We start from the raw sequence: 27,066 nt of genomic DNA on the forward strand, positions 1-27,066 counted from the left end.
CCCCACCAGTGTCGGGCGGAAGGAAGGGTCGGGTGGGGGAGGGGCGAGAGGCGTCGTTCGTGGTGATTTCGAGTAGGCTCGCACGGGTAGTTTCGCGAGTATATCCAATTCGTAGCCGGGAACGCTTCTCATTTCCTAGGTACTAGACCGCTCGTAATTTTCCAATTTCCTACCGAGTCCTGGCCTCCACCTACTACTACTACTATTACCATTACCAGGTCCTAGCCTACGCTTTCCCTTTCCTCGTTGTGGGAGGATCGTTCTCCGCACCTCTCTCAACGGATTCTGGAATTGTCGTTAAACGGAAAAACCAAGGTTCAAAATCGTTGGTGCAACAGGTGCGCTCCTTTAAGAAACCGCGTCGCGGAAAACGCGTTCCCTCTTGTTAACGTCTTGTTGACGTCACCACGCGTTGGCCTCGCCGTTGCTCGAAGAAAGAAAGAGAGAAAGAAAGAAAGAAAAAGACCGAGGCTCTCGAAGGAAAATGGGACATCCTTCTCCTCCTTGTTATCGGATATCGGCTAGCCTTTAACGATAATACATACGCGGTCCACGCTCGGCTCCTCTCCCTCCTCCCCCCTCCCCCGCCACTCTCCTCCGTTTCGATCGGTGCCAGGCCTTTGTGCAACGAGTCGCGCTCACGCTAGCCTTGTACCTAATGACGCCTCGCCGAGAAGGGAGAAGAGCGGAGTTTCTTCCTCTCGTTCCATCTTCTCGCCGCCGAATCGCGCTAGAATCAGGTTTCGATTAGTCCAGGCTCGAGGGAGTCTCGTCGACGCGTGCAGGGGCGGCCGATATCGTCGGTGCCGCGCGTAATAATTATGCACGGTAATTTATCCAGTTGCGCAGAGAGTGTTTTTATCGCGGCGCGGAGACCGAGAGGCGTCGCGAGAGAGAGAGAAAACGGGGAGGAACGCGTCGCGTCCAATCCCGAGCGCCAATTAAACCCGTGCACTCGTCCAAGGCCATTTTTACATAATACCTACGTGCAGCCTCGTCGCCGCTTACGAACGTCACCAACACCGGTGGCAAAAGGTGCAAAACGCGTTTGCGTAACGGCGGCCTTCGCGGACGATCCATTGTTTTCGCCGCCATGCCTCGAAAAATCTTTTCCGAACGATCGATGCGACATTTTCCGCGGCCGAAAAGGACGGGGCGGTCGCACAGAATCGGAACGAAGCGTGGAGGGAGATCGATCGACGTTTCTCGAAACAGAATCTGGAACGTTTCTTTTTTTCAAGGAGGTTTCCGAGCCGACGAGGTGTACGCGGCTTGGAAATTACAGTCACGGTTCCTTGGTTCCGCGTCGACTCGATGACGAGGTCCGAGAAGGCCGGCCTACTGCCTACCTTCCCCACCGACACGTTCTAAACGTCCGCGAACACAAAACGAACTTGAAAAGATGGAACGGAGAGACAAAAAAGAGACGAGACTCGAAACGAGAGGATTTTTTTTTCGTTGCGTGAAATCGAGAAAAAGAGAACTCTCTCGAAAGAAATCGAAACGCAAAAGTACGCGAGAACGCGAAAAAGCGAGATGACAAATTATCGACTTCGAGTCGTTGGCGCGGATCGATGGATTTCCTTCGTTCGATCGTTTCGAGAAAGAAGAAAAAAAAAGAAAAAAAGGAAAAAAAGAAGACGGCGTTTCGCAGCGGTACGTGAGCGGACGCGCAAACCTGCCACGCTCGTCGCGAATCCTGTCGAGAACGATTCGAAGAAAAGGCGTTCCGCTCGCGGAGAAACGGTAAGAAAAGGAGACGAACGAATGCAGAGGAGTACGTATCCGCGGCGACGTTGCGGCGAACATTCCCAATGAGCGGCTTTGTCTTCCTCTTCGCGCGCTCGCTCACCTCCGACTAGCTAACAGTAAAGCGAGACGCGATGCCGCGAGCTGTATATCGTCTTCCGATCGGAAATGCCTAAAACGATCCACGCTGCGAATGGAAATTACGCTAACGGTAAACCGAACCAACGTCGCCCTTTGTTCGCGAAAAGAAAAAAGAAAAAAGTAAAAAAAAAGAACGAAAACCGGTATGAATAAACGAATAAAATCGAGTCGTCGACGAATTGTCAATTTACTGTTGCTTACTCTCATTGCTGGAAAGAAATTTCGTTTCTACCGCGTATTGTACACATATATCCGAAACACGACGCATTGAGTATCGATATAATCGTAAAAATATTTTTATTTCTCATAATATATGTAGGTTAATTACGATACAAGTTTAATTTATAAACAATTATATCTATAATAAGCTAGATACAGTACAGATGTATCGAAATAATTAATAGTTTCGAAAATATTTAGATGAATATCCGAATTATAGCTTTTCCACTAGGCACGCAGCAGCCTGTGGTGTCAGAACTGTCAACAAAGCGTCTAAAAGTGGGGATAGGCGGTCCTAGCGAAGGCCTCCTCTTACCCCTCTGCCGTCCCGCGACACTTCTTTCCAACGGTAGAACGGTACTCGTGCACTCGTCGCTTTTCACCCGAATATACCTAACTTTGCCTTCGACTCGCCAACAGTTTTCGAATCGTCGTTCGCCACGGACCGAATTAAGACGTTCCGTTCGAGCGTCGAGAAAAGATAATTGGTATCCTCGCGCGACGCAATCGCGGTGTATAATTAAAAAAAGAGAAAAGAAAGGAAGAGAAAAGAAAGAAAAGACAGGCACAAGGTGCGCCCGGTTCGTCGACGCTTTACAAACGAGGCTCGTATCGCGTAGGCCGACATCTCGATTAACGGACGAGCGCGATCGTCGCGAGCGATCGTGCGTGCCTGCCTATATCTTGTCACCGGTTCGCATGCAGGTAAGTCGCAGGGTCGCAGCTGACCCGGCCTTAATCGTTATCGGGTGGTGCTCGTAACCGGTAATTACAGGTGGCACCGGCCGAAACCACCTGTTACTTACCCGTACGTACGAGTTATAAGCGTGCGTATATACGCGGGGCTCTCTCGCCTGTGCCGAAAAAAAGGAAAAACGAGAAATAAGAAAAAAAGAAAACACGTGAAAAACAACAGTCGAGATCTTTCCTCGCCGTTCATTTACCGATATTTGAGAGGTGCGCGACACGTGGACAGATGACTAAGAAGGAAAAAGATAATTGCTCTCGCGGACAAAGAAAACGCGCTTTTGTCTCGTGCCGCGTGTTTAACCACTGAATCATCGCGAACCGCTTTGTATTATTGTGCTCGCAGAGCGGAAAAAAGGAGAGAGAGAAAAAAGAAGGCGAGTAAATTTCGCGCAAATCGATGAATCGATCCTTTCTCGCGTGGCGATGTACAACGTTGTTGCGTAACCGTTGCCGTACGATGCACCGACGATTTTATTCGCGGAAATGAAAATACGTACACGTGTTTACGTGCGGAGGATGGAAGGACCGTGTCGTCCATTTCTTCGCGCACGCGACCCGATATTCCAAGTGAGACGAGTTCTCTCGAGTATCCCCCCCTCGCGAGGAGGAAGGAGGCCCCGGAAGCGAAGGCTTTCGATCGTCACGAAACGTAAACGCGTGGTTGTCACGGGCCGGGGCGTTGCCGGCTGTATATTAATTAACCGCGGTGACATCGTTCCGACTAATTGCCATTCTCGCGTGTCGTCCTCGGCCGCCGATTCATCGTGGAATCGTGGAACGCGTCCCTCAAGACCAATTCGAGAACACATTTCCACGCACCTATTCCTCGATCGAGGGGAATGCGAATTTCTCAATTCGAGACGAGTTAACTCCAAGTAATTGGGACGCGTCGAGGACGGGAGGACGTACGATGGGTAGGCGGATACGTATAGGTGGATACGGTTATTGTTCGAGTTTTTCGATCGGTTCGTGGTGCCCTCGTTCGTTCCTAGCCCGACACATAAATCACCTTTCTTTCATCTTTCGCGTCATTAGTCCCGCTGACGTGGCGCTTGTATGCACAAAGCCACCACCCCTGCCCTCGTCAACGTTACCGCGAGGGATCCGTCCTAAAACCGCCCCTTTTTCCTTAACGCGTTCCAAATCTTGTGGACAGATCTATGGACGCGTTTCTTTAAGAAGAGAAGAAAACGGAAGAAAAAAGGTATTCGAAAATCCGTATACCGGTGTTCCCTCGACCGTTCGTCGATCCTTGGCTAATTACCGCTATCGATCACGCGTGAAGCATTAGTTAAACGGCGTTCTCGATTCTGGTGCCGTTCCACTCGTCGTCCGTGTCGTAAACGGTCGAGCGTGATACGGATACCATATCGGGAGAATACCTTTGCCTTTGGCGAGGTAAGGAGAAAGGAAAAAAAAAAGAAGCGAAATCAATTCCGCGTGTATAAAAAAAATATCTGGAAAGAAATCGACCGTTCGCCCGCGACGGATCGCATAGGTTGTCGACCAGACCTCGCCTCCAGGACAGGGTTACGCAAGAGCGGAGGGGAAAATGGGTTGCATCTCGTGGACGCGAGGCTCGCGAGGAAAGCTCGGTGATCCGTGGAGTTGGCTCGGTCTCCCCGAAGGCAGCGAGGTGTAGCCGGATGGAAGGTGGAGGTTGGCAAAAGCGCGGAAAACGGGTCGGAGGGTGGAAGAGGGTCCTCGTGATATCTCGCTTCCGCACACCCTTCCACGGACAAAGTAGCGCACGTAGCGCCTCGAGGGTACTTCTTCCTCTTCTCCTCCTTTTTTTCTCTTTTTTCCCCTCTCTTCTTCTTCTCTTCCCTCCCGTCGTTCTTTCCTTCTCTCTCTCTCTGTCTATTTCGAATCGACTCGCGTTAGATACGATACGCGTCGAAGTCGTCCATCGAAGACAAGGAAAACTCGACCGAGTCGGAAGCGAAGTCCTCGAGGCATCGTCTCTCCCTCCCTCTGCCCTATTTCCCTCCGTCTGAATCGTCCCTCCCTCCAGTCTCCAGTATCCCTTCTTTCTCACCCACCTTTTCTCTCCCTGTCTCGAGCACGTATACACGCACGAGCCTCTCTCTCTCTCTCTCTTTCGCCGAGAGCCCCACAATACCAGAGTTCCCAACCTGGTCGATACGTCTAGTACACCAACCCCGCGCCCTCTCTCGTCACGCCTGTTCTCGCGCGTGTACCAGAGCCGCCTGGTACACCGCGAAACGCGCGCCGAACGAGTTTCTCCTTCTTTCTCTCGAGGAGACTCTTACGCTCTAATCGACACATCCTCGCTGCCAATTATTGGCCAACCTCCAGGCCAATAATTTCGACGAGAGTGGGTTCGACCCCCTCTCTCGATTTTCGCGAAAGGGGAAACACCTATGCGTCGTTCCAGTCTGGTCGATTCGTATATAGGCCACGGAGAAGAGAGAGAGAGAGAGATAGAGAGAGAGCGGTCAAGGAACGTCGAGGAGATTGCACAAGGGCTTAGCCTCGAGAGGAGGACAGAGTCCTCGAGAAACGGCGGTAAGGCTCTATCTTCTATCCTTCGTGGCCGCGGGCACTTCCGTGGAACAAACGCTCGCCTTTTTTCGACACTTCGTTCACCTTCGTTCACCTTCGGGAAGAGAGAAAGAAAATCGTGCGCGCAGCGACCCAACGCGAAAGACAACAATTTTTTGCTCGGTAACCGACCGACCGACCGTTGGTCCGTTCAAACAACGCGTTTGTCCGGTGCGAGTCTAATATCGGGGGGGAGGAAGGAGGAAAGTTTGCCAGCACGGATCAGGTGGCGCGCTTCGAAACAGCTAAACTACTCTCCTCCATACAGATATTTCCATATTTCCAGGCTAAACTCCCTTTAACTTTATTTCCACCTCCTTCCCCCGGGCCTACTCGATATTGCCGGGTATCGCGCCTTCGAAACGAGAAAACTTCGATTCCCGGCAATATCTCTAGAGGAATACCGATGAGGGCGGCCATCTACGAATGTCTTCGAAACGTTAAGGATATATGCCTTATATATATATATAAGTTATTCGCGCTGCTTGCAAACTTTGACGGTATCTTTCGGAATGGCGCCACTTTCAACGACGGTTATTCCAGTTTCCATTATTGCTGAGACGATGCTCGCACAGCGGTTGGAATAATGGGAGTTAACTGGACAAAAAAATTTTCTTTTTTGAGTTTATATGGAGATTTAATTCTTAGAAAATGGAATATTGGTTTTTAGTATAATCTGTTATTTCTGGTAAAAATGTACATAAAAATATGATTAAATGTATTTCGAAAAATTAACATTGGGTTTAATTATTATGGAATAAAATACATGATAATCGATATATAAAAAATATATAGATATTATAAATAAAATAGGGGGGAAAAATGAAAAGAACGAAAGAAAATTACAGTTTTTTAAATATGAATTATAATATTGAAAATATATTTACGATTAGACGTGTGTTGGTTTAATTATTTTTTCTATTTGAATCTGAATGACTCGCGTGGGAGTGGACAATTTGTATTACAAGTTGAAAAGATTGCAAGAAAAGAGATGCAAGACGTGACAAATCATTGGTTATTCTCAGATCATAGCCTTAAGTAATCACGCGTGGCAAAAAATTTGCGTGACAGATTTAGCAAAAAAGTTGTAGCAGACAGCGCTTAACTTAGAAAGCGCTTCGAATTTAATAAACGTACGATAAACTCGAGAATTGGAAAATGGCGTTCTAAAGAAACAAATGTTGAGGAAAAAATGCTTATTAAAAAAAGAAGTTTACGACTATTTGTTACGGGATGTCAGCAATAATCCTATCCTATAAATCATCCGATACGTGTGAGCAAGATATGAATCTAAACAGCGATAATTTAACGAAATAACGATGTGAAACATTATAAGAAATCATTACTTAACTTCAAATTTAATTTATAAATCAACAAGAAACTTATCGATAATTTCTAACTTGATTTAAATTAAAACAGACGTTTCGAGATATTATAAAATTGAAATTTAAATGCTCCTTAATAAATTTCAGTAACCGATCGTGTATCCATTATTTGTCCGCGTATTTTCTTTAATTTGTTTAAAAAAAAAGATCTAAAATTTCAACACGTAAGAATTTTAATTATATACACGCGTCGTTTCAATCTCCACATTTGTTTTAATAAAAACGCAAAAATTTTTTTTTTCTCATAATCCACGAATATTCGAAAGACAATCGTGAACGTAAAACCGCCCTCGCTACAATTGAGACGTCGATGCAAATGAGGGGCGCGACGAAAGAAAGATTCGTCCACCTATCTTAACCGCGATCCGATCCCCCCACCCTCGAAATTCGGTTCGATGCAACGAGACGCGACTTTACCTTAGGAATTTGCTTATCGGGGCTACCGGTGGACGAGCTGCAAACGCGATCATGAGAAAGCAATTAACGAAGAGGAAGGTCGTTCCTCCTTTAATTTCGGGTTGCGTGCGTACGAAAACGAAGCACGCCAGGAAGCCGCCAGTTTAGATAACATCTAGACGAGGAGAGACCCCTAAGTACATCCCCCTCCCCCCGAGTCGTTACATCCCATAAAACGTACCCCCGCGCGCAATAACCGACACCGACCCTCCTTCTTTCATTCCCCGTGATTCCTCCTCCCCTTCCTTCTTACAAATCGTTTCGACCTTTCGCCTCGTCCACCGATCCTTTTATCACACCCAAGAAAAATCGAATTGCTAATCGCTACAAGCAGAATTTTTGCGGGCCATTTAGATATCTTCGTATAAATCGTGAAAAAGCTGTTTAAAATATTTCAAATTCCTTCCGAACGTTCCGTGTATTGGATTTCACATGAATAGTTCATCCCTTGCAGCTGCGGTTACATAAGCATAAAAATATCTCATATATCTAGTCCTTCGTATCCACGGAATATTCAGCTCGATTTCGAGACTCCATCTTTAAGGAAATCGTTCAGCCATTATACATTTTAATCGTAACTATGCTCTTGCTTATGCAGCTGCGGAGAAGAATATCTCAAACCGGGTCCTTTTCGAATCATCAGCTCGATTTTCAAAGATCGTTTTTCATCATAAAGAAATCGTTCAGTCCTTATACATTTTAATCGCGATCATTTACATCAACAATAAATAAATGCGGGTTTCTTTCTTACGCAGCTGCGTATATATGTACATATATATATACATAGATATAAGAAAGAATTTTTCTTCATAACGTAATATCGTATAGAATTTTTCCTTCCTCGGAAGCGTCGCGTGATTCGCAAACAAACACCGGGCCCCGTTCTATTAAGCGCCACGCCGGGAAACTAATTTACGAGAGCGAGCGGGGAAAGGCGCGGCTCGTCGAACCAGTGGCTTTGACGAGCGTCGTCCCGTGCACCTTGACGCGAGGCGCGGCGCATAAATCTTACCGGTTTCTTGTCGCCGTTTATCGACTCGCCCAATTACGAAATTACCCACCGATTAATTGAAAACGATTAACTCGTTCGATTTATCATCTAGGTACCGGTGCATCGCGTCCGCTTGTCCTTTTTTTCCCCTTGACACGCAACTGTTTTCCTCGCAAAGGAGGGAGGGAGAGAGGGGGAATGAACACGAACAGAACGAGATCCGTGGATAAAAAACGCGATCCTTTGGACGCGTGCCGATCCGATCTTCCCTCCTCCTCCTCCTCCTCCTCCCTTTTAAAAGAACAAATTTGCATAACGAAAAATTCCTCTCCTCCGGGAATAGGAAAGACAAAGTTAATTGGACGAGCGTTCGTCGCCTTGGCTCGAGTGCGTGTATATATATATATATATAAAATCTTGATCGTTGAACGGTGACGTGGACGAGAGCGGCCAACGATCGAATGCCGTGTCACAGCTGTTTTCCACCGACTGACATTCCGTCGTTGGAACAGGGTAAACTATAAGGTGTTGCGCGCCTTTATCCACAGTGGATCTTCGTTCGAACGTTCGACCCATCGACGCGCGCAACTAGGAAAAGGGGAGGGGGAAGAGAGAAAGAGAGGCAATCCCGCTTGCGTCGCGATTCGCCAGGCTATTTATGGAAACGACGCACCAATTAAATTACTTCATTGTGCCGGATTGGTCGAGCACGGTGTCGTCCTGCGAAGGAATAAGCATCGTTCGTTATATCTTTCCCCCGATAGTACGCGCGCGACTTCTCCGCGCGTCGTTGACATTTCCTCCAGCTGTCCCGTCGCCAGATAGATCGGCCATTCGATAGATCGGGGATCGATAATCGACGGGCGTACGAGGCGATCGCCAGCTGCCCTTGCTCGAGCATAATCGGGAAATTACGACGACTCGGTTTTCGAGCGAGTGATAATCCCGAGCGTAATTTTCGTTTCCAAGGATGAGAGGTAAAAAAGAAAGAGAATCATTATCTGTTTGAAAGAGAGACTTCCCGTCTCTCTCTCTCCCCATTCGAGGATAAATATCCAACGATATACGCTAGAGACGCGCTAGACGACGGAACGGGGACGCAACGCGATTCGACCTTTGCCATTAGCGACCACCATCCGCGTTGAAGAAGCGCGCATTCCGCTCGCGATCATCATCGAGACGCGCGTGTTTGCAGATAATTCTCGGTTGGAGCGGAGTCCGCCTCGTAATATCTATTGTACAACGAGGCTTCTCGTTATCGCCTCGTTGCCGATCGATCGATCGACCGACCGACCGACCGACCGACCGACCGACCGAGGCAAGTTCGAGAGGCCGAAAAAAAATATTCCCGACTCGCTCGTTCGATAAGGAAACGCGATAAGGAGAGCGAGAACAGGCCGTCCACGCGATAACTCGTCGGTCACCGACTTCCTACCCGAACCCTTCCCGATCCCTCTCGCCGCCACGAGCGGCGCGATGATTCCATCCTTTTCCGCGCAAATCCATGCGATGCGATGCGTCCAATTTCGAGTTAAGGCGAGAAAGCTTAGTCGCACATGCGGCGCGGCGTGGCGCGGCGGTCGATCGTTTTTTTTTCGCGAGCGACAGCGAGTCACGCGGACGGAGAACTAGTTTCGAGGAGTGGTTGGGGATCGCGCGAGAGTAAATCGAACCGTTAAAACGGATAAAATCGATTTTCAAATGCACGAAAAATAATTGTTTCAGCGAAATGTACGTAACAAATATATGTTAAAATTTTAAGTTCTTTTTCTTGAACGTTTACACATTAAAGAAAATACGCGTACATAGGCGGATAACTGATCGATGATTTTATTAAGAAGCGTTTAAATTTTAATTTATTTAACGGATAGCTATTTTAATTTAAATTGTTACAGGTTTTTTGTTTTTGTAAATTATACTTAAAGTTGAAGTAGTTACTTCGTAGCTAGAAATTCACACAATGTATGAAAAAGTAGAAACTTTCTATTTTTTTCTTTTTACTGGCATATTTGGTTCGCAAAACTTGGCAAAATTATATTAAAATTAATATCTATTAATTTCAGCTTATGTTATAACATGTGCATTTCCATCGTTGTTTATTTATTACATTTTGGAAAAACAATCTTTGATCGGTCTTTCCTGCTTTTTTCGCTTTTTTATATATCCCATATAGCAAATAATTACAATTTCTTTTTTTTTAATAAACATTTATTCCTTAATCATTCCAATTCTCGATGTCCAGTTTATCGTACGTTTGTCAAATTAATCTGCGAAGCGTTTTCTAAATTAAATTCGCCTGCTATTTTTCCTATTTTCTTCTTTATTGCATACCAATTAAACGCAATGCTGATTTCTTTTATATCATACCTTCACGTTAAACACCTTTTTTAAATAATAAATTATAATAAAAAGCATATATTATTTTCTCAAAATTAAATCTCCGTATAAACTCAAAAAAAAATAATTTTGTTCGATTTCAACTCCAATTATTCCAATGTTTCATTCTGACGAAATTTTCCGCTTGCACGAGACTCGGTAATCAGCGAATCTCGAGAAGCAAGAAAAGCAATCTCTATCTCGAATTTTCGAAATATCATTTTGAGAAGTAAACATCTTCCGGAAATGATCGAGATCCGCGAACGTAAGTAATTCGTTTGACGCTGTCGCTGAGAGACGAAGAGGAGGAAGAAATCGGGGAAAGGAGCTTATCGCGGAAAGATGTCTGAGGAGAAGCGGAGAGAGAGAGAGAGAGAGATGCATTCTTGCCGTCCGACGTCGAGAAGAAGCGCGATTCAACGTTGCCATCCACGATTCTCCGCCCTCTTTTCCACGGGAAGCGCGATTAAACGTCCTTATTGTCGATGGAATTTTTCCAGGACGCCGAATTCCTAACGTCTCCATCTCCCGCCTCGATCCGTCCTCTCCGCCGCTTTTGTCCTCTCGGTGCCGTCGCCAAGACGAGAATAGAGGACTCGCAGACTTTATCTCCGTCCCTTTGACGTCTCGCCACCATTTTTCCACCCACGGCCGTTTCCCTCGCGAAACCTTAGAAACTTTGCCTCCCCGAGGCGCAGGGAGGAAATATTCGCGGGGCAATTAGCTACCTGGAAACGACTCGAGGGGAGGAATCAAAGCGCGGTTCGTGATCGAAATCGAAACAGAGGAATAATCTATTTTATATATATATATATAAAATTAATAGGCTCCAAGAACTGGCGATACCTTATGCGAGCCACGGTTCGACGAGAAGAAAAGAAAGCAGGAAAGAGCGAAGGGTGGACCTGGGCGAGATTAGTTGCCATAGCGCGGAAGCCACGAGGGAAAGTAACAGGGTCCGTGATTAGGTGGAGCTTTTAGTAGAAACGGGCTAACCTACGTCGGAACAGAGCCTCCATTGATCTCAAAAATCGAATTAGATCCTCCCCATCCGATCCTTCCCCTAGCCGAACGTATACTTATTAATTATACCGCGATTTCCAATCCCGCTTGGGGCGAAAACTCCCCTTTGCCTTTCTCGTACTACACTTTTATATATATATATACGAAGGATACATGCTAAAATGTAATATATATATACGAAGAATATATGGTAAAACGTATGATGTATATACGAAAAATATATGGTAAAACGTATGATATATATATATATATATATGAAGAATACACGATAAAATGTATTGTATATATACGAAAAATACATCATAAAACGTATGATGTATATATACGAAGAATACATGTTAAAACGTATGATGTATATATACGAAGAATACATGATAAAATGTATTATATATATACGAAGAATATATGGTATGATATATATATATACGAAGAATATATGGTAAAACGTATGATGTATATATACGAAGGATACATGCTAAAATGTAATATATATATACGAAGAATATATGGTAAAACGTATGATGTATATACGAAGAATACATGATAAAACGTATGATATATATATATATATATATGAAGAATACACGATAAAATGTATTGTATATATACGAAAAATACATCATAAAACGTATGATGTATATATAAAATATGATGTATATATACGAAGAATATATGGTAAAACGTATGATGTATATACGAAGAATACATGATAAAATGTATTATATAAATACGAAGAATATATGGTAAAATGTATTATATAAATACGAAGAATATATGGTAAAACGTATGATGTATATATACGAAGAATACATGGTATGATGTATATATACGAAGAATACATGATAAAATGTATTATATAAATACGAAGAATATATGGTAAAACGTATGATGTATATATACGAAGAATACATGATAAAATGTATTATATATATACGAAGAATACATGATAAAACGTATGATGTATATATACGAAGAATACACGATAAAATGTATTATATATATACGAAGAATATATGGTATGATATATATATATACGAAGAATATATGGTATGATATATATATACGAAGAATATATGGTAAAACGTATGATATATATAAACGAAGAATATATGGTAAAACGTATGATATAGGAGGAATACATGGTAAAATGTATGTTACATGTACGAAGAATACACGGTAAGAAAAACGTATGGTACGCGGAGCAAGAAAGAGCGTGTCGGGGTGAATGGATCGGCGGAGTTTCTGGTCTCTCGTGGCGACATCGGTGTCAAAACGAATTCGACTCGATTCGATTGGACGGGGCAATAGGGGGAAGAAGAAGGTAGCGGGTAGAAAGGTGCGCAGCGGTCGAACAGAAGGAGGGAGAGAGTAGTAAGCTGTCGGTTGTAGGTAGGTACGTACAGCACCTGCGCGTTTCTCAGACCACTGACGAGGAAAACGTCAAAGTCGCTTTCTTCGGGCCCGTGTGTAAACCGGGTGGCTGACTCGCCAGTCCGGAATCCAACGCGTGACCGTTTATACCGGGCAACCTTCTCACCGCAGGAAAAACACGCCGTTCGATCCCTTCCCACCGCTTGTTTCTCGGTCGAGCCGGGGGCGGCGGGCCGGTCAACGCTTCCACTCTGGATCGTAACGTTACAACCGACTGACCATCTTACCGATCCCATCCTTTTCAACCGACGCTTAAAACTGCCAAGTAACGATCGGTATTGCTTCACCAAGCGATTTTACGCGATAAAAAGTTAATTTATTCCTTACTCCTATGTCATCCTATTCGAAATTTGCGTTAACGCTTATTGCATATTTCGAGATGTTTCGAATCGAAGAGGGCATTCTTTTCGATTCAATTCCGCGTATAATATAAATTCGCGGAAATTTATCGTTCATATAAAAAATTTACGTTAATATCGTTATATACGAGATACTTGAATAATAACATCGAAGAAAACATTTCTGCCGATTTTTCCCCCCTTCGACTCTGCTCCACGCTCGCTCCACCGTCCAAGACACTTTTTTTAAAAACCGTCCAGCATTTCGTTAAACATTTCCGTTTACTTATTTATTCGACGGCCGAGTCGACTCTCCGTTTCTCTTCCGACCTATCTATATCTTTACATATATTTTCCATACCGCCGTCTTGTTTTCTCCAAACTCGATGGATTTGCATCGAGTCACCCGATCTAGATTCAAGGCGGCTCAATCTTTTCGTCCTGCTCTATTCCAAATCCTCGAGACGGGAGGTTGAAAGAGGGGAGGAGAGGACGCGTGGTGGGGAGGCGCAGGGAGACGCGTGGTCAGGCGAGATAAAAGATAAAGAAAGAGAGCGCGTGTCGCGCGAGAAAAAGCCGACGTTGGCGAATCCCGAGGACAAAAGGAGGGCGTGAGAGAGAGAGAGATGGTCGAACGAGAGAAAACGCTGACGTTTTCGTCGAAAGGAAAAACCATCCGTTCCGTTCCGAAAAGAGCGAACGATAGAATTGGTTAAATTGGCAAGAAAACGTTAGAGTAATAACGTGTACACGCGTATAATCGATCCGCTTCTCTCCTCTACAAAAGAGACGCGTCGCGTTTCGTTTTTCGTTTTGCCTCGACGGCAAAAAGGAACGATCGTCGATCGATCGATAGATAGTGGAAGGAACCGAGGGACACGGCGGTAAACGCGATCGACGTGTAGCGCGAGAACGGGCGATCTTCGGCCGTTCGTCAGCTGTTGGCACGTGCCACGGCGAACGAGAGAAAAAACGGCGAGTGCCTCGTGCGCGTACATACACTCTTACGCAACGGCGCAGCAGCGGATGCAAGAAAAGGTCGAGAGAGAGAGAGAGAGAGAGAGGGGATACACGCGAGCGAGGGAATAAGAAAGAGAAAGAGAGAGAAAGAGGCGTGGCAGACGGCATATCGCGCGAGGACGTAACACGTTACGCATAAAATGTGTTCGACTTGTCGTTCAGCTGTCGAGAGAGCGGACGGCTCGGTGGAAGCCCACCGGAAGTTAGGAAAAATCCGCTAAGCGATCGCTTCCCCGGGGAGGCGGGGCGAGGGACGAGGTTTCGATCGGTCGACACGCGCACCAACACACGCCTACGTATGCACGGTCGATAACAGTTTCTCGCGAGGAAAATTACGCCTTCTTTTTCGATCGTCGTCGCGTCAAAGAAAAAGCGTCTCGTTCCAACGCTCTTCCACGCCTCTCCTCCCCCCCTTTCGACCAACGAGTGTCTTTTCTTCCTTTTTTTTTCCCCCTTTTTTCCCTCCGCATCGCGGCGGAACGCATGGGAGCCATCACGTGCAACTCGCATTAAAACGGAAACGCTTTTATACTTCTCGTTCCATCGATCCTTCTCGCCTCCCCCCCCCGCAAAAACCCTCCCCAGCTACCTTCATTCTACATTCGCCAAAAAATACGCGAAATGCTCGTCCAAATCTCCTCTCCAATCATGCGGAAACGATCAACTTCTCGAAAAGTAAAAGAGGCTCGAAAGGAGGAGAATTTGAATTTGGATCCTCGTCCGCTATATTTTTAGAGCCGAATTTTTTGGAGGGAATCCGAGAAGGGGAGGAGAGCTTGGGGCTAAACGAGGGTAATCGTCGCGCAAACAAATACGCCTCTTTTATGCGCGGATAGGAGGCGCAGATAGAGGGAGGTAGTAGCGTACAGTTTCGCCGTGGGCGAATCAGGCCGCGCGTAATTACAGCCGAGCCGAGCAACGATTCTCGCGCCTCTCCTCTTAAAAAGAGGGAGAAAATCCTGGAAACTCGAAATCGAAGTCGTCGTCTCATCGATTCCACTCGACCAAGCTTCTTCTTTCCCTCCGAGAACCGAGATGGGAGAAGGTGGAGCGAGATGGTGGAGGTGCGAAGGGAGGAGCACAATCGGGGCAAAATTAGCCGTGATCCACGTCCCGCGACTCGAGGCAGGCAAGGAGACGTGGGAAGGGAATTGCTCGTGGCAGAAGTGGCCACCCATTCGTGTATCCCATGCATAGCCAATCAGCAGTCATTAAATTAGCCATCCCCTGCGGTGACATCATCTCCCGTCTCCTCCCCTCCCCCTCTGCAAACCTAACCCCTTTGTCCAAAAGCACCCCTTCCGAAAGCGGGGAGAGACGCATCTCCCGCCACTCGATCGAATCATTCGTCGTGGACAACATCTTGGATCTCTCGGCGGATCGATGAATTTTTCGGATCGGGATCTCTTCCTCCTCTGCTCGATTGGGGGGGAGAGGGAGGGGAGGGGTCGTGCACGCGTCCACGCCGCATGACGCATGACTCACGCGCGTTGCACGCGACCCCCTTTGTACAGGAGGAATAAGCGAAACGGGATGGAAAGGGGATCCGGGTGTAACGATGGTCAGCGGAGCTACCCCTTCGTTCTCTGCATTTTTCTCCACGCGTTTCTCCGGAGGGGAGGGCGATTATTCGTTTCTACTTGTTTCGAGAGAGGAGGAGGAGGAGGAGGAAAAAGAGGAGGAAGATTCGAAGAAGAAGAAGAAGCGGTAGAATAAATGGTGGACCGTGGGGCTAGGGCAATAATATCGATCAGGAGGGTAGGAACCCCCATGCTAGTCGCACGATTAATGTACCCTGCATCTGTTCCCCGTATCCAGCTCGTCTCCAGTGGATATTCGTGGCGGCAAGGGTGCTGGGCGGCGTCCCGTAATCGTCCTGGCCACGCGCGATACGCGCCTATCTCGTTCATAGGTTTTGAGAAAGCTACGAAATTACGTCTGGAAACGCCAACCGAACAATGCACGATGATTCTTTCGAGCGTTTTCGCGCGGCGGAACGAACCTGGTTTGGGCAATGTTTGGAGAGACGGAAAGTTGGAAGGTTGGAAAGTTCGCAGATGCACGAGTCCCCTTCCCCCCTCCCCGCCCCGTAAGAGATAAGCCGTGGAGGGAGATCGATCGTGTAACGATGGGGAGCGACGATATTAAATTGCGGAATGACCGATCCTTCACTTTCTTTCTACAATCTTCTATTTCGATTTCCCCCAAAATATTCCATCGTTTTCGAACACGTGTCTATTATATCGGATCATCGTTTCGCGTTGGTTAGAAGAGAAATCTTTATTCGAAATACGAGCCATTTAATATGTGATCATTTTCCGAAGAAACGAAAACTTTAAGAGATATTCTTCGAACGTTGGGATTACAGCCTCTCGAATATTTTATTTTTTGAAAAAAAACTGTAAATGGCGAAACAAGTGATAATTGATTGATGTATTTATTGACCAATGGATAAGATTTCTTAATCAATTTCTTGACATCTAGTATGCTGTTGTGATATCTTCTTATTAAAAAAAAAAAAAAAAAAAAAAAACAATGAATTATTCCCTTTACAGATACAGTCATCGTAGCTTTTTTCGTAACGATCGTTTCGACATTCGTTTAGAATTGTCATTAACGTCCAATCATTGTCCAGATCACGTACGATTATCGCGTTGGAAATATTTAAAGTTCATTGAAATCGCACAATTTTACTTGTAATTTTATTGTAATTTTATTGTACTATTTCACGTTTAAGTTGGTATCCATTAGTTTTCTTTCCCACTTTCAATATGTTGTAACAGGCAGGCGCAATTACGTGTTTTATTAAACACGTGTTCATTCGGTTAAATCAATGCGTTTATTTATCGTTTTCATCGGTATAATATCCGTTTCTCGCCACAGATTATAATTCCGTTCAAAAATGGGCCATCGCAGCCAAATATCTGCCAAGATTATCGTTGCTTCCACTTTCCGATTCATCTTTTCCACACCTAAATTTTTCTAACGATCCTCTCTCGTCTCATTCTACGAAAACTAACCTAATATTTCGTTACGTTTCAATTGTACGGTTTATGCTCAAACTCGTACGTTAGAATAACATTCTAAATTCGTCCGCTTCTCGAAAAACTGATACAAAAAAGAGCAACTCGTCGCGACGAAGAAAATATCTCGCTAAGCGAAATATAGGTTAAGTTTACAACCAGTCGGTTGATTTGCTTTAAAATTGGCGACTTCGCGCGCCATCTAATGCCTAATACCATTGCAAACGTTAGGATAGTATACGGATGGTTTACGGATCAAAAACATCGGGTCTCACGACGCGATGGAGCGTCGCGAAACATAGGAAAAGGAAAACATAGGAAAAAGGAGCGAGAAAGATAGCCTAACTTAACCGTTCTCTCGACGGATAGTCCCGAAGTCGTTCGCGCATTAGCTCGAGCGCAATTTAAGACAAGGATAGGATAGGATAGGAGAGAAGGAGGAAGAGAGACAGAGAGAATATAGAGGGCCACGTTTTTTGTCTGTCGCGGTCTGTCAGCGAGGCGCGAAATTAAAGGTGCGTGCACAGAATGCGAGAGAAGATCCGGGCTGGAAGAGTCAGTCGGTGTAACTCCGTAGAAGGAAGGGAGGGGAGGAGGGGAGAAAGGCGCGAGAGACCAGTTTGCAAGGTGCGGGAACCAGGTGTTGCTCCTCGGATATCTCCATCTCCGTCTCCGAGCCCTCGTGTTACAACTTTGTACCTGTAATTTGACTGCTCGGAATCTTTGCACGACGCACACACACACTGCGCGCGCTCGCACACCATCCGTTTTTATTAGTCCGCGCGAATAAGCGAAACATCGCTTCCCCTCTTCCCGTTCCAATTTACCAATCAGTTTCCACTTTCGATCCTCGATATAAATATCAACATCCACTATATCCCCTCTCGCCGCGTATTATCTCATCCTCGATCGAGCTCGTTTCGCACCTTTCCCCGTGAAATCGAATCCGACGGAAAAATAAGAGAGAGAGAATCGGGGCCGCGAGGAAAGTTTTGCGGGTGGCTGTACGCCACCGAGGTCCATATCGAACCGGCTGTATCGATTAGTCGTGTCCAAAGGGCAGCCTCCTAGGAGCGGAATACTTTGCAGAGAGCGAGGGTGGCTTTTTTTCCCTCTCGTACGCGTCCACCCCCCCTCGTTGCAGCGAAAAGAAAGAGAGGGTAGGGAAGGAAGGAGATATCGGCCGTGCTGTCCCCCCTTGCCCCGAGCTCGGCGGACCGTTCTACTGTGACGTAATTTTCTATGCAGCCTGGCCACTGGTTCTTGCAAGATCAAACGCGGTCCATTTTACCGGCTCGTGGCCATTAATGAAATTTCAAAGGTCGGTCGATGCGAGTCTCGATCGGTATCGCGCGACGATTATCGGCTCGAAATAAGTTGTAGAGAGAGAGAGAAGGAGAGAGGTTAACTATGTTAGACAGACGGAAACAAAAGAAACCTTCTATTGATCGAGCTCGAGGGAAACGAACTTCGATCGGCGAGAATGTCAGAGGTGAAACGTGTCGACGGGACTCGCGGAGGGAAGAAGAAGGGAAAAAAGGGGGAAGAAGAAGGAGAAGAGGAAGGAGAAAAAAAGGGACGCGAGGCCGTGATGCGGTTGGCAATTACGCTACCGAACTGGACGCGATCGACGGAAGAGCCTTCCGGGCAGAATTACAAGATTCCACCACGAGCTTCCACTTTCCGAACTCGAGGAGAGAAGCAAAGAGAACGGCGTAAACGCGTCCAAAGCATCGACCACGGCTGTTTCTTTTTCAAATTTTCGAATGAATCGTCGAAGTATTCCGCTAAACTCCATTTTTTGATAAAAATATTCTTTTTTGAATTAGAACGAACACACCGTTCCATCTCTATCAAGTTATTAAGTTTACACGAGCCTTCCAATTTTGCACACGTTAATTATTAGAAACGACGTTCGAAACTTTATCCTGGAAAATGATAGATATTTTAGACAGGGATGGATATAGATTATGAATATTTTGACAAAGGAGAAGAATTATTTACGAAAGTTGCTATATATATATATATATATACAGATGCAAACAAAAATATCGCCAGTTTTCAGAGCGTCAGGTGTCTTTCCAATTTTAACCAGACGAGCTTCTCTCTCTCTTTCTCTCTCTCTTTGTCCATTGATAAAAGGAGGAAAAGTCGGTCCGTACCCTACGGGCAACGAAGCTGTACCGGATGTTGCAGTTTCATTAGAGGCGACCAGCTGGCACGTCGAATGGCAGATAATGGTTCCATAAAGAAGAGCTGTTATTGTCGTGTGGCGGTTGAAAATTTCGACGTTGCGAAACAGGACGTTCTCGATCTCTTATACTCGATACTACGTCTCCTGCTTTCCTTTATTTAAAAAGAAGGATCGTTTCGTACCATTTACGCGGCTTCTCAAGCATACCTTTTACGAACGATTCGATAATTCACACGATCTATCTATATACGAGAATTAAAATCCTTTTCTTTCAAATGTGTCCCCGCGAATCAAATCCGGAGCCGTTGTTCTTCCATTTTTATATATATATATATATATACTTGGCGAATTTAAGCGGTTTCGGAATAATGCAGCTGCCGGATGAATTTTAAATGAACCGAGATTGACACGCGACCCATTTAAACCTCGTATTTCGAAACGTGACGCACGAAATAGAACTCCTCTCCAACAGCTCTTCTTTCATCCGGGAAACTGGAAAGATCCAGGACAGGATATCCAGCTAGCTATTCCCGATAAAAATTCGAAAATTCGTGGTTTCCTCGGGTCTCGTCGTCTCGCGGAATTTTGTTCGCGTGTCTGTCGAAAATTAGCAACGGCGAAAGAGGCCGAAGAAAATGGAGGAAAGAGAGAAAGAGGGAAAGAAAAATGGAGGATCTTTACAAACGTAGCGAGACGAGGAACGGTCGTTTCTAGGAGAGAAAAAAAACCAACGGTTCGACTCTTCCGTTCCTTCCCCCCGTCCCCCCGAAACGAATAGGTTAGGTCGCGAGCGAAGTGGATAGAAAAAAGTGCTCGGTCGGGAGCGATAAAAAACGAGATGGAAGAAACGAAGAAGGATGCAGTGGCGATCCGTATAGGGAGAAAATCGATAGTAGAGTCGAAACGTAGTCTTTTTTAAAATATTCGCAACTAAAAGAAATCAAAATCCCCGATCGAGCTTCGCGTTCGTCTGTGAGGACACGCGTGACGCGCGTTCGAGGCTTCGAGGCCAAGTTCAGAGAGAGCTCGGCGTGGAACTTGTTGAAAAAGACATTGGATCGACGCATCGTTGCACGAATCGGCGATAAATTAAATCGGGAATTGATCGGACCTGCTAATCGGTCCGACACACCCAGCAACTTCTCTCGTATCGCGGCGCCTGACCTCGCTCTTTCGGTCTTACAAACAACCTCCTTTCCCGGCCGACCGTTTAATATACGTGGAATCGCATGATTTATTCGAGAGGCAAAGAGCGGCATAATATAGCGGCCGGGACGGTTTCTCGTGTTTCTCCGAGGGTATTTAAAATCCGCGATGGTTCACCGGGGAAGGAGAAGAGAAGAAGAAGGGGAGGGGGGGAGGAGGCAAAGGGCCCACGAAAGGGGCGTTGCTAAATGACGAAACCAGTTTTAGGGAGCGTAAGAGCGGTAGGGCCAGGAGCCTGATGCTACGATCTATCGGTGCTTTCCTTTTGCTTTGTAAACCACACCGTGCTCTTCCAGGTCACAGGGTGTTCCTCCACCGACCTTTGTGAACGCGAAACCCCTTTCAAACCTCCCCCTCTTATTTTTCCTCCCCTCCCCTACCCTCGCCCCTCTCCTATTTCTCCGTCCACGGCATTTTCGCGAAACAGTCTTTGACCCGGTGTCGCGGATCGAGTTACCCGAGAGAGAGAGAGAGAGAAGAGAAAAGGAAAGAGAAAGAATTCACGGCTGCTCGTTTCTCGCCGCGGCTGTCGAGCGCACACGTTCGACAGGGGGATAGGAATTGGGCGTCGATGTTGGCAGTGTCCGCGCAAACGCGAATTACTTTTCCCCCTCCAAGTGGTAGAAAAGGAGCGTGAGCGGAGAGCGAGTGGCGAGCCGTGACGAAATCGTTAAATCATAATCGAGCCGGGCTGTCGGTCCGCATTCGCGCGTGACTTGTCCGCGCGATTATTAATTGTTATCGTTCAGTTTTCCCTCCTCCCCCCACCTTTCTCGAATTTCCTGCCCTCTCATAAATACGAGCTTTTACCATCCCTTCGAGCTTCTTGCTTCGCAATGAAGCCTGATTCGTTTATGGAAACGGAATCGGAAGCGAGATTTTCGTTTCATTTCTACATTTTTCGATCATCATGTTTTCTCGCGTTTTTCCCTCGCTCGTCGCTTATTCACTTTCTGTCTTATTCTCGCGGCGCAAATCCTCGGAATCGGCGATTTCGTCAATGATCGTCGCACAGCTGACCGACCGAGTCGCGTTGGATTAAATAATCGGGCAGTGGGGAGAGGCGCGATCGATTTCGAGAGCCGAGAAACAGAATTGGAAACGTGGAAGAACGGGGTCGATCGATTCCTCTCTTCGAGAGAGGAACGTTCCCGAACGGATAGATCGGGACGGGGAGGGAGGAATCGTTATCGAGGCGAAATACAGACGAGCCGTGATAGTTGTTATCCGCTTTTACTCGGCGAGGAGAAAAAAAGGAAGAAAAACACTCGTTATCTGGAAGACGCCTCGTATCGAGGGCGCGATGCTCGGCGAATTCGTCTCGTTCTCGATCAGCTGTTCGATCGAGGAACACGCAGGGGCGGAGGTCGGTGCAGAGAAACGCGTACAACGGAAAATGGAGGGGAAGAGAGAAAGGATACAAGCGATGCAAGCGTGGATCGGCGAGGTTGGATCGTACGAGAGAGAGGATAAAGGATACACACACATATATACATATATACGTATAGAGAGCTTCCGATCTCGAAGGAGCGCGCAAAGGGGAGTCCTGTCTGCGAAGTTTAGGCTCGAGGAGCCTAAGGTTTCGCTCCACGGCCCGGGCGGATCCTTTTTGCAATTAAAAAACCGGATGGACTGGTTCCAGCCTCGGACATTCCGCAAATTCTGACCGCGAAATCGAGGAGGTGGAGGGACGAGGCAGGAGGAGCGGGTTCAAGGGATAAATAGCGGAGTTAGAGAGATCCCCCTCCTGCCTCCCCTCTCCTCTCTTCTCTATTCTTCTCTCCCACACACTCGCGCGCGCATACACACGCAAACGCCTCCTCGTTTTGACTCGACGGGATAGAAAATGAAACTCGTTCCCGGACGACTATCTCGACCTACTAAACCTTCTGCGTGCAACTCTGAACCGGGGCTGACGAGTCTCGCAGAACAGACGTATTCAACGTACAGGCGCTCCTCGTCCAACGATTTCGTCGTCCATCCGCTGCAACGATTAAATCTCTCCGATTGACGATCGCTAGCTGCTGGTATTCGAGGAGAGGGTCTGGCGGAGGAGATTAAAACCTCCTCGAATATAACGTCGAAAATTTTCGAGAAAATTGAGAAGAAGGATAGGAGAGTAGCGAAGGATCGATTCGCGACTCACGTTGGATTGAAAAAAAGAAAGAAACATCCGACCGAGAGGAAAAACGGGTGGAAACGAAAGGGGGGAGTTAATTGGATCGGGCGTTTCATCCCGGATGGGAAGGTCGGCCCTGCCTTTGTCTAGTCGCCTGCCTAAACGATATTTCGATCGTTCGTTCGATTCTTCTCTTTTTCCGCTTCGAATTATTATTATTATTGTTATTGTTACAAAGGGAAAGACATAAGTGGGATAGGTGTTTATAGGACGAACGTTTCGTTTATTATTATGCGTGCGAATAATCGTTTCGTCTCAAGGCGATCGAGGCGAAATTGCGGAAAATCGTGTCCCAGATCGTTTGCACCGGTAACCCAGTGCAGGGCAACGCACGCGAGTAAAGGTCGCGTGGCGATTATTTGCAGAGGAGAAAGGTGTGCCGTGTGGTCACGGCTGCGCGCCTACGGATGACAAACTGCCTACGTAACGTGCGCCCGACTCTGGCGAGCCCGCGAGCACATCGAAGGCAACGCCGCTTTACCTTCCCTTTCCTTCCATTCCACGCCGTACGTGTCGTAACCGTGTGCCAACCATTCCACACGCTTTTCTCCTTCGCTCTCCTCTCCCCCCCGATTCGAAGTTAATCCTATTTCACTCGCGTCCCCGTTCCCTCGAAATTTATCCATCGATCCTCCCTTTTATTTTCGCGGGGGGAGGGGGGAGAGAGTGAAACCGGCCCAGAGCACTTCTGCCGCGCTCGACCCGTGAACGAGAAACGCGGTCGTCGCGATAGAGAGCCGATTACGAAACCGGCACGTTGCGAAACGTGGCAGGAACCTAGGCCTAGGTTGCAGGCCAGCGGCGCGCGCTTGCGCTCGCCGTCCTCGAGATAGCAGAGCCGTCTGGAAACGGCGGTGCAGCCTAGGCCAAGCGGCCTAGCCTGGCCTAGTCCGCTCCTTTTTTCTCTCCTCTCCTTTTCTTCTTTCCCCTTCCACCGCTCGACCCCAACATTTTTCCGTTCGAAAAAACCGAGACCGGCGCACTTTTGCCCTCCCCTCCCTCAAGTATTCTCCGCTCCATTGACCTCTCGCGCGCGTGTTTACCCGTTGTCGCGATTAATCACCGCCCACGTGATCGTGCACCCGATTACGCAATCGATTACCCCCGCGTCTCGCTTCCAAATTCGCCGATTAAATTACTTCTTTCTTTCTTCGGAGAGAGAGTCATCGCGAATCATCGAGGAAACTCGAAAATTCGAATCCCCTTCCCTTATCGAGCTGCAGTATTTTTTGGATAATTTTGAACGAAGGAGCGACGAGTTAATTGCGATTAATCCTTTTAATTAGACAAGGGGTGGCCTTTTGGTGGTCGAAAGGGTGGACGGGGCGCGTTAATTGGATCGAGGGGGATGCCTCTTGGACCAGAAGAAGAAGAAGAAGGAGGGATCGTCCGGGACACCCGTTAGAGAGAACTTGTTGCGCGAATCGGGAGAGAGAGAGGCGAGCCCTCGAAAAGGGCCGCCAGCCTGGCTTGTATTGATCCAACAACCGTCCGTGCATCGTTGCGCTACCGGTGTTCCCCAACGTCGACTCCTCTTCTCGTCACGCTCGAAAAACCATCCACCGCGCTTTCGTTCCTTTCTTCTTCTTCTTCTTCAACCTCGTCTTCTTAGATCGCGTCAGAGGAATGGCGAAACACTGCTTCGCACACGATTCTTAGCGTGCAACAGTGCCGACCAAATGGAAAGTAAAAGCGAAATGAACAAAATAAAGTGCAAAGTCTTATTGTGCGTTGTTCGGTATATCGTTTCCTCGAGTATGGATCTTTTTTGTTTTAGAAAGTCGTAGAGAAGAGGAAGAATTTTGGAACGCGTTCAACGATCCGTTGCCAATCTGGCAAGGATTTAAACGTTCTCTTCGACCGAGAGTGACACATAGCGAAGGATCCGAAATTTTGACAAATCACCCGCCGATTGCTCGACGGATATGGGAGACGGAATTCTCCTGGAGAATTGGAAGAAAAGGAATTTCTGGCAAGCAAAAAAGTGGCACGACCCGAGGAAATGGGACGCGACGAGGTGTACACAGATCCTCCCCTTCCCCTTGCGTTGATCCACTTTCGACCAAGCCGTTTCTCAACCCTCCTCTCGCCCACGTTCTCCGCGAATTTTTATAAGAGAAGCTTTATGGACGAGTCACGATCGGTTGCCGAACGCCACACTCGAGGCCAAAGGCCTGGGATAGCTCGTCCAGAGTGGCGAGCTTTCTAAACTCGCGGTTGCGACATCGCAGTTGCGAGCGGCGTTTCTGCCCCTCTGCTCCTCCTCCCTCGCGCGGCAACACCGCCTCCGCGTCCACCTCCTCGTTAACTGGCGCATTTTATGCCGCGCCACAATGCGCCGCTTTTCCTACGTTCAGCCGCCCACGTGCCGCGCCGACCCGCTCCCCCCTCCCTCCTCCGCTCCACCCGTGTCATCCTCGACGCGAACGCTGCCGATACGAACGATCGCCGGATTACGTGTTACGCGTGTAATAACGTGTGTCGACCTTGGGAGATATGGAAAGAGAATCGAAGGAAGGAGGAAGAGGAGGAGGCGCGAAAAGGCGAGGGAGAGAAAACACGGCGGGCGAAAGAGGAGAGGCTGCCGAAACCGAAACCGAAACCGGCCAACCTTTACCTTCACTTCGCTTTGCCGGCTGTTCCACTCGTTTCATTCACGAATTTCACTTTCACGGCCACGGCCATGGCCACGCGATTCGCGTCGCGACCGCTCCACGATCGCCCCCGCTGCTTCTTTTCTCCTCTCCCCTCCTTCTCGCCTCGGCGCCCGTCCCAGCCTCTCGACTCGGCCGACCGAGAAAAAATAAACCAACTCGGACCGGCCGAGGAGAAACACGCGCTTTTCCAATTTTCGAACTTGCACGCCTTTCTTTGGAAACATTTCCAAGGAGGATCCAGGAGGAGGAAACGATCCTTACTCGCTTCTAATACTAATACTCTGACGATGAATCATCGGGATCACCGAATCCGTCCATTGTTGCCGGTTCGAGGTTAAAAAACGCGCGTTAAAAATAACACGTTTGTCCATACGAGGCTTTCCGATCGAGGAACGGAGTGGAGGGGAGGGACGAAAACACGAGAAGAGGGCAGTGATTAGGCCGGTGCTATCTGCGACCGAAGATTAACGAGCGTCGAACCGAATTCGGCCGATTATCCGAACGCATTGGAGGCGCGATAAGAAGGCTGGTATGGAAGACAGGCCGGCCCGTGAACCGTGCGAGATGCCAGCCACCGCCGATTGCAGCACGAAAAACAGCCTCATCCAGTTGGGCTTGGCCGCAGCGGGAGTCGCCCCCCCCATGAAAATATTACCAGAAGGACCGTGGATGGCCCCCGTACTTAGGCGCGAACCACCGGGACTACGACTCGAAAGGATGCAGTCCTCGAGTGCCTCGTAAATTACGGCCGTGCGTTGCACTCGCATGTTCGCTTTGCATCGCCTTTGCCCGATTCCTCGGGCCCGTTCCCGATACGTGACGCTTGTGCAAACCGTTCCCCCGATTATAGACACGATTACGACTGGACGTCGCTTCGTGTTTCGTCTACCGAAAATATTACTTTGCTCTCTCTTCGTAATCTCGACGGGAAGAGGAACGAACGTTTCGTCTGTTCGCTCGGTCACGTGGACAGGCATCGATCGATAATGTCGATAATGAAGCGGCGAACGAATCGCGGCGCGAGATGAGGACGAACCGTTTGGGAGAGAGAAATGGAAGAAAGAATGGGGCTACGGCGAAGAGAGTGCACGGAGCGATAGCGGGTATCGTCGAAGAAGGGCTGAAACAAAGGGAGACACGAACGCGCTTGGTATCTCGGATCACGTGAGGGAGCGCAAACGAAATTCGTTCGAAGCGACTCGTTCGACTAGTTTTCATGTTTCGTCGATAACACGACGACAAATTTATTTTACCGTGAAAGCCAACCGTCGACCGTCTTCTTCGGTCCTTCGTGCATCCTCGTCCAAACGATATATATATTGATAAATATTTAATAAAGCACGTTTATGCGATAAAATGAAAA

General features: G+C 47.4%; 1 protein-coding gene and 1 long non-coding RNA gene across 4 annotated transcripts in view; one reads left to right on the plus strand and one right to left on the minus strand.

Moving 5' to 3' along the window:
- Positions 1–27,066, minus strand: part of LOC108002845 (general transcriptional corepressor trfA) — a 69,444-nt gene that overhangs the window by 39,118 nt on the left and 3,260 nt on the right. The window lies entirely within an intron of this gene.
- Positions 85–27,066, plus strand: LOC133665695 (uncharacterized). Its single transcript, XR_009828883.1, has 2 exons — positions 85–2,814; positions 24,824–27,066. It is a non-coding gene; the product is annotated as an uncharacterized LOC133665695 (long non-coding RNA).

This window comes from Apis cerana, linkage group LG2 (genome assembly GCF_029169275.1).
Source record: "Apis cerana isolate GH-2021 linkage group LG2, AcerK_1.0, whole genome shotgun sequence".
Classification (NCBI taxonomy): domain Eukaryota; kingdom Metazoa; phylum Arthropoda; class Insecta; order Hymenoptera; family Apidae; genus Apis; species Apis cerana.